Here is a 7,150-nt window from a genome sequence, read left to right as displayed (position 1 = left end):
TGGCCATTTGAATGTCTTCTTTGGAAAAATGTCTGTTCAGGTCTTCTGCCCATTTCTTGATTGGATTATTTGTTCTTTGGGTGTTGAGTTTGGTAAGTTCTTTATAGATTTTGGATACTAGCCCTTTATCTGATATGTCATTTGCAAATATTTTCTCCCATTCTGTCGGTTGTCTTTTGGTTTTGTGGACTGTTTCTTTTGCTGTGCAAAAGCTTTTTATCTTGATGAAATCCCAATAGTTGATTTTTGCCCTGGCTTCCCTTGCCTTTGGCGATGTTTCTAGGAAGAAGTTGCTGCGGCTGAGGTCGAAGAGGTTGCTACCTGTGTTCTCCTTTAGGATTTTGATGGACTCCTGTCTCACGTTTAGGTCTTTCAACCATTTGGAGTCTATTTTTGTGTGTGGTGTAAGGAAATGGTCCAGTTTCATTCTTCTGCATGTGGCTGTCCAATTTTCTCAACACCATTTGTTGAAGAGACTGTCTCTTTTCCATTGGACATTCTTTCCTGCTTTGTCAAAGATAAGTTGACCATAGAGTTGAGGGTCCATTTCTGGGCTCTCGATTCTGTTCCATTGATCTATGTGTCTGTTTTTGTGCCAGTACCATACTGTCTTGATGATGACAGCTTTGTAATAGAGCTGGAAGTCCGGAATTGTGATGCCGCCAGCTTGGCTTTTCTTTTTCAACATTCCTCCGGCTATTCGGGGTCTCTTCTGGTTCCATACAAATTTTAGGATTATTTGTTCCATTTCTTTGAATAAAGTGGATGGTATTTTGTTGGGGATTGCATTGAATGTGTAGATTGCTCTAGGTAGCATTGACATCTTCACAATGTTGGTTCTCCCAATCCATGAGCATGGAACGTTTTTCCATTTCTTTGTGTCTTCTTCAATTTCTTTCCTGAGTACTTTATAGTTTTCTGAGTACAGATCCTTTGCCTCTTTGGTTAAATTTATTCCTAGGTATCTTATGGTTTTGGGTGCAATTGTGAATGGGATCGACTCCTTGATTTGTCTCTCTTCTGTCTTGTTGTTGGTGTATAGGAATGCCACTGATTTCTGTGCATTGATTTTATATCCTGCTACTTGACTGAATTCCTGTATGAGTTCTAGCAGTTTTGGGGTGGAGTCTTTCGGGTTTTCCACATAGAGTATCATATCATCTGCAAAGAGTGAGAGTTTGACTTCCTCTTTGCCGATTTGGATGCCTTTGATTTCTTTTTGTTTTCTGATTGCTGTGGCTGGGACTTCTAATACTATGTTGAATAGCAGTGGTGAGCGTGGACATCCCTGCCGCGTTCCTGACCTTAGGGGAAAAGCTCTCACCTTTTCCCCATTGAGAATGATATTCGCTGTAGGTTTTTCGTAGATGGCTTTTATGATATTGAGGTATGTACCCTCTATACCTATACTCTGAAGAGTTTTGATCAAGAAAGGACGCTGTACTTTGTCAAATGCTTTTTCTGCATCTATTGAGAGGATCATATGATTCTTGTTCTTTCTTTTGTTAATGTATTGTATCACATTGATTGATTTGCGGATGTTGAACCAGCCTTGCAGCCCAGGGATAAATCCCACTTGGTCGTGGTGAATAATCCTTTTAATGTACTGTTGGATCCTATTGGCTAGTATTTTGGTGAGAATTTTTGCATCCATGTTCATCAAGGATATTGGTCTGTAATTCTCCTTTTTGATGGGGTCTTTGTCTGGTTTTGGGATGAAGGTAATGCTGGCCTCATAAAATGAGTTCGGAAGTTTTCCTTCCATTTCTATTTTTTGGAACAGTTTCAGGAGAATAGGGATTAATTCTTCTTTAAATGTCTGATAGAATTCCCCTGGGAAGCCATCTGGCCCTGGGCTTTTGTTTCTTGGGAGATTTTTGATGACTGCTTCAATTTCCTTGGTGGTTATAGGTATGTTCAGGTTTTCTATTTCTTCCTGGTTCAGTTTTGGTAGTTGATACATCTCTAGGAATGCACCCATTTCTTCCAGGTTATCTAATTTGCTGGCATAGAGTTGCTCATAATATGTTCTTATAATTGTTTGTATTTCGTTGGTGTTGGTTGTGATCTCTCCTCTTTCATTCATGATTTTGTTGATTTGGGTCCTTTCTCTTTTCTTTTTGATCAGTCTGGCCAGGGGTTTATCAATCTTGTTAATTCTTTCAAAGGACCAGCTCCTAGTTTCGTTGATCTGTTCTATTGTTCTTTTGGTTTCTAGTTCATTGATTTCTGCTCTGATCTTTATTATTTCGCTTCTCCTGCTGGGTTTAGACTTTATTTGCTGTTTTTTCTCCAGCTCCTTTAGGTGTAGGGTTAGGTTGTGTATTTGAGACCTTTCTTGTTTCTTGAGAAAGGCTTGTATTGCTATATACTTTCCTCTCAGGACTGCCTTTGCTGTATCCCAAAGATTTTGGACAGTTGTGTTTTCAATTTCTTTGGTTTCCATGAACTTTTTAAATTCTTCTTTAATTTCCTGTTTTACCCATTCATTCTTTAGTAGGATGCTCTTGAGCCTCCATGTAGTTAAGTTCTTTCTGACTTTCCTCTTGTGACTGAGTTCTAGTTTCAAAGCATTGTGGTCTGAAAATATGCAGGGAATGATCCCAATCTTTTGGTACCAGTTGAGACCTGATTTGTGACCTAGGATGTGATCTATTCTGGAGAATGTTCCATGGGCACTAGAGAAGAATGTGTATTCTGTTGCTTTGGGATGGAATGTTCTGACTATGTCTGTGAAGTCCATTTGGTCCAGTGTGTCATTTAAAGTCTTTATTTCCTTGTTGATCTTTTGCTTAGATGATCTGTCCATTTCAGTGAGGAGGGTGTTAATGTCCCCCGCTATTATTGTATTGTCAATATGTTTCTTTGCTTTTGTTATTAATTGGTTTATATAATTGGCTCCTCCCATGTTAGGGGCATAGATATTTACCATTGTTAGATCTTCTTGTTGGATAGTCCCTTTAAGTAGGATATAGTGTCCTTCCTCACCTCTTATTACAGTCTTTGGTTTAAAATCTAATTTGTCTATTATAAGGATTGCCACCCCAGCTTTCTCTTGGTGTCCATTAGCATGGCAAATCACTTTCCACCCCCTCACTTTCAATCTGGGGGTGTCTTTGGGTCTAAAATGGGTCTTTTGCAGACAGCCTATTGATAGGTATTTTTTTTTTATCCAATCTGATAGCCTGTGTCTTTTGATTGGGGCATATAGTCCATTTACATTCAGGATAACTATTGAAAGGTCAATTTAGTGCCTTTGTATTGTCTGTAAGGTGACTGTTACTGTATATTGTCTGTGTTCCTTTCTGGTCTATGTTGCTTTTAGGCTCTCTCTTGGCTTAGAGGACCCCTTTCAATAGTCCATGTAGGGCTGGTTTTGTGTTTGCAAATTCCTTTAGTTTTTGTTTGTCTTGGGAGTTTTTATCTCTCCTCCCATTTTCAATGACAGTCTAGCTGGATATAGTATTCTTGGCTGCATATTTTTCTCATTTAGTGCTCTGAATATATCATGCCAGTCCTTACTGGCCTGCCAGGTCTCTGTGGATAGGTCTGTTGCCAATCTAATGCCAACCCACCATTGTAGGTTACAGATGTCTTCTCCCAAGCTGCTTTCAGGATTTTCTCTTTGTCTCTGAAACTCCTAAGTTTTACTATTAGATGTCGGGGTGTTGACCTATTTTTGTTGATTTTGAGAGGGGTTCTCCTGTGCCTCCTGGGTTTTGATGCCTGTTTCCTTCCCCACATTAGGAAAGTTCTCTGATATAATTTGCTCCAGTATACCTTCTGCCCTTTTCTCTCTTTTGGGATCCTAATTATTCTAATTTTGTTTTGTCTTATGGTATCGCTTATCTCTCGAATTCTGTCCTTGTGATCCAGTAGTTGTTTATCTCTCTTTTTCCCAGCTTCTTTATTTTCCATTATTTGGTCTTCTATATCACGATTTCTCTCCTCTGCCTCATTTATCCTAGCAGTTAGAGCCTCCATTTTTGGTTGCACCTCATTAATAGCCTTTTTGATTTCGACTGGGTTAGATTTTAGTTCTTTTGTTTCTCCAGAAAGGGTTTCTCTAATAACTTCCATGCTTTTTTGAAGCCCAGGTAGTATCTTTAAAATCATCATTCTGAACGCTAGTTCCAACATCTTACTAATGTCTGTATTGATTAGGTCTCTGGCAGTCGGTACTGCCTCTTGGTCTTTTTGTTGAGTTGATTTTTTCCATCTTGTCATTTTGTCTAGAGGAGAATAGATGAATGAGAGAACAAAATAGTAACAGGGTAACATCGTCCCCAGAATATATACACTAAACAAATCAGAAAAGACCTGAAACTGGGGGAAAAGAAAGGGAAAGAAAGAAAGAAGACAAAAGAAAAAGAAAAAGATAAAAACAAACAAAAACAAAACAAAACAAAAAAATAGAATATGATCAAATATGATCAGGCTGGTGCACAGATCAGTGCCACACACTAGATTGTGGGCATATTTTGGTCTTTTAGAAGAAAGTGCCTCCCAAAATTTAGAGAAAGAAAAACTTATATATGTACAAAAATAAGGGTTAATGTGATGAAGGGATTGAATATGATTGTAAGGATGAAAATTATAAAAGATTTCACAAAAGGGGTGCCTGGGTGTCTCAGTTGGTTAAGTGACTGCCTTCAGCTCAGGTCATGATCCAGGGTCCTGGCATTGAGCCCCGCATCAGGCTCCCTGCTCGGTGGGAAGCCTGCTTCTCCCTTTCCCACTTCCTCTTCCTGTGTTCCCTCTCTCGCTGTCTCACTCTGTGTCAAATAAATAAATAAAATCTTTAAAAAAAAAGATTTTACAAAAGGAATTAATAATATAAGAGTTTGTTGAAAAAAGAAAGAAGAGGACTTAAAAAAAGGGGGGGAGAGAATGTGATCAGGCAGGAGATTGGAACAAAGCCATACACTAGAGATTTAGGGTATACTTTGATCTGTTAGAAGAAACCGTATCCCAAAATTTTAAAGAGAGAACAACTTATATATATATATATTATATACATATATATATATATTATATATATATCAAAAATAAGTGTAAGTACTATGAAGGGATAGAATATGACTCAAAATGAAAAATAAAAAAGATTTTTTTAAAAAAGGGATTGATAAGATGTTGGTTGAAAAAGGGAAAAAAGTTAAAAAAAAAGACAGTTAAAAAAATTAACTTTAAAGATTAAAGAATCATGGGAAAAAAGCCATGAATTCTATGTGCAGTATTCCCCTAGCGCTAGCGTTCTGCTGTTCTCATTGATCGGTAAACTTGGTCTTGGCTGGCTGTTCTTGCTGATCTTCTGGGGGAGGGGCCTGTTGCCATGGTTCCCAAATGTCTTTGCCGGAGGCGGAATTTCCTTGCCCTTGCCTGGTCTGGGCTAAGTAATCTGCTCAGGTTTGCTCTAGGGAGTTTTTGTTCCCTGCAAGCTTTCTGTACAGCTTTGGAGGATGAGAGTGAAAATGGCGGCCTCCCAATCTCCGCCTGGAGGAGCCAAGAACTCAGGGCACCGCTCCTCAGTGAGACCCCAGAGAAAAGCAGTCAGTCACTCCCGTCTCCCTGGTCTCCGGCCGCACTGTGTGCTCACCTGGCCTGTGACCGAGTGTTTTGAGTGTTTCTATCTCTGGCACCCGACCCCGTGTGGAATCTCCAAACCCAGCAGATCCCTGCGGTGCGCTCCTGTGCTGCTCTTCCTGGGGGAGGAAGGGGAGTCTCCCTGGATCTGCCGCTTGTTGGGTCCCCACTGGAGGAGCAGTGGCCTGACTGTGTCACCGATCACAGTCTATGGCAACCCTGAGCTGAGAGCCCGCACCTCGGCTCCGTCTCTGCAGCCAGTTTCCCCGCTCCGATACCCGGGAGCTCTGCCACACTCAGGCACCCCGGTCTTTCTGTGATCCCGAGGGTCCTGAGACCACACTGTCCCGCGAGGATTCCACCCCCCGCTTAGCCACTGGAGCGATGTCCCTCAGCGGAGCCAACTTCTAAAAGTTCCGATTTTGTGCCCCGTGGCTCTAGCACTTGCCAGAAGCGGCTGACAGAGGCCCCCTCCCCCGCCATCTATCCTCCCGAATATCGCCTCGGATTCACTTCTCCACACGTCCTACCTTCTGGAAATTGGTCGCTTTTCTGTTCAGAGAGTTGTTGCTATTCCTTTCCTCAATCTCCTGTTGCATTCATAGGTGTTCAGAATGGTTTGATCCCTATCCAGCTGAATTCCTGGGCCCGGACGAAATCCAGGTCTCTTATTCCTCCGCCATCTTGCTTAGTCCTTGAAGTCTGTTTTACATTATCTATAACCAATTCCATCAACATTTTTTTAATCCACGTGTTGACAATGTAGCTGTTTTTCTGTCATAATAAATGTCAGGATTAAGTCCTATTTTTCTTATTTATTTAATATCTGTGAACCTTGATTTTAAATACTAGATATTAGAGTCCTTATAAAAGGAAAATATATATGATTATTAAAAATGCATGCCCTGTGCTTGCTTCAGCAGCACATATACTAAAATGGGAATGATGTAGAGAAGATTAATATGGCCCCTGCACAGAGATGACATGCAAATTTGTGAAGCATTCCATATTTAAAAAAAATGTATGCCTTAATTTATTAATCTTAAAGTGAAATTAAATTCTCCAAATGGTTAATAATAAATCATTAAGAATATACTTTAGATAATCAAAAGGAACAATCCTAAGAAATGTATTATTGAAAATATATTCCCCAAAACACAATATACCATTCATGTTTGTTTTATTAATTTAAATATTATGGCACACATTTCATTTCCCAGCTCTTAATTTTATGGATACAGGATATGGTTGAGTGTTCATTTTTTACAATTAAGTTTTTGATCTATTAGATGACTAGTAGATGAATTCCTGTATCTAAAAGATATTCCAATATTATCTGGGGTTTAATCCTCTGATTTTCAGGATAAAGAGATTTAAGTTCATGTTAATTTATTTAAATTCATCACAGAGCAAATTAACAGCAGAATCATGATTGGAAAGTGAGATTCTTAGGATATTTGTTCAATGTCATGCTGGGGGTTAGAAACCAGAAAGCCCTTCAAATGGGAAAAGTGGGACCCAGCCCACATGAGTTCAGATCAGAGCTCAGAACTTTGGGTTGGCCCAC

At 39.7% G+C, this 7,150-nt stretch overlaps 1 non-coding gene across 1 annotated transcript; it reads left to right on the top strand.

Annotated features, from left to right (window-relative positions):
* The first annotated feature begins 6,490 nt into the window (after positions 1 to 6,490).
* On the top strand, positions 6,491 to 6,597 carry LOC114206040 (U6 spliceosomal RNA). The gene has a single exon (XR_003608536.1). It is a non-coding gene; the product is annotated as a U6 spliceosomal RNA (small nuclear RNA).
* The last annotated feature ends 553 nt before the right edge of the window (positions 6,598 to 7,150 follow it).

This window comes from Eumetopias jubatus, unplaced genomic scaffold (assembly GCF_037043125.1).
Source record: "Eumetopias jubatus isolate StellerSeaLion01/CBP00866 unplaced genomic scaffold, mEumJub1_p1.0 scaffold_9, whole genome shotgun sequence".
In the NCBI taxonomy this organism is placed as follows: Eukaryota; Metazoa; Chordata; class Mammalia; order Carnivora; family Otariidae; genus Eumetopias; species Eumetopias jubatus.
Note: the sequence above shows the minus strand (reverse complement) of the source record. Positions and strands in the feature narration are given on the sequence as shown.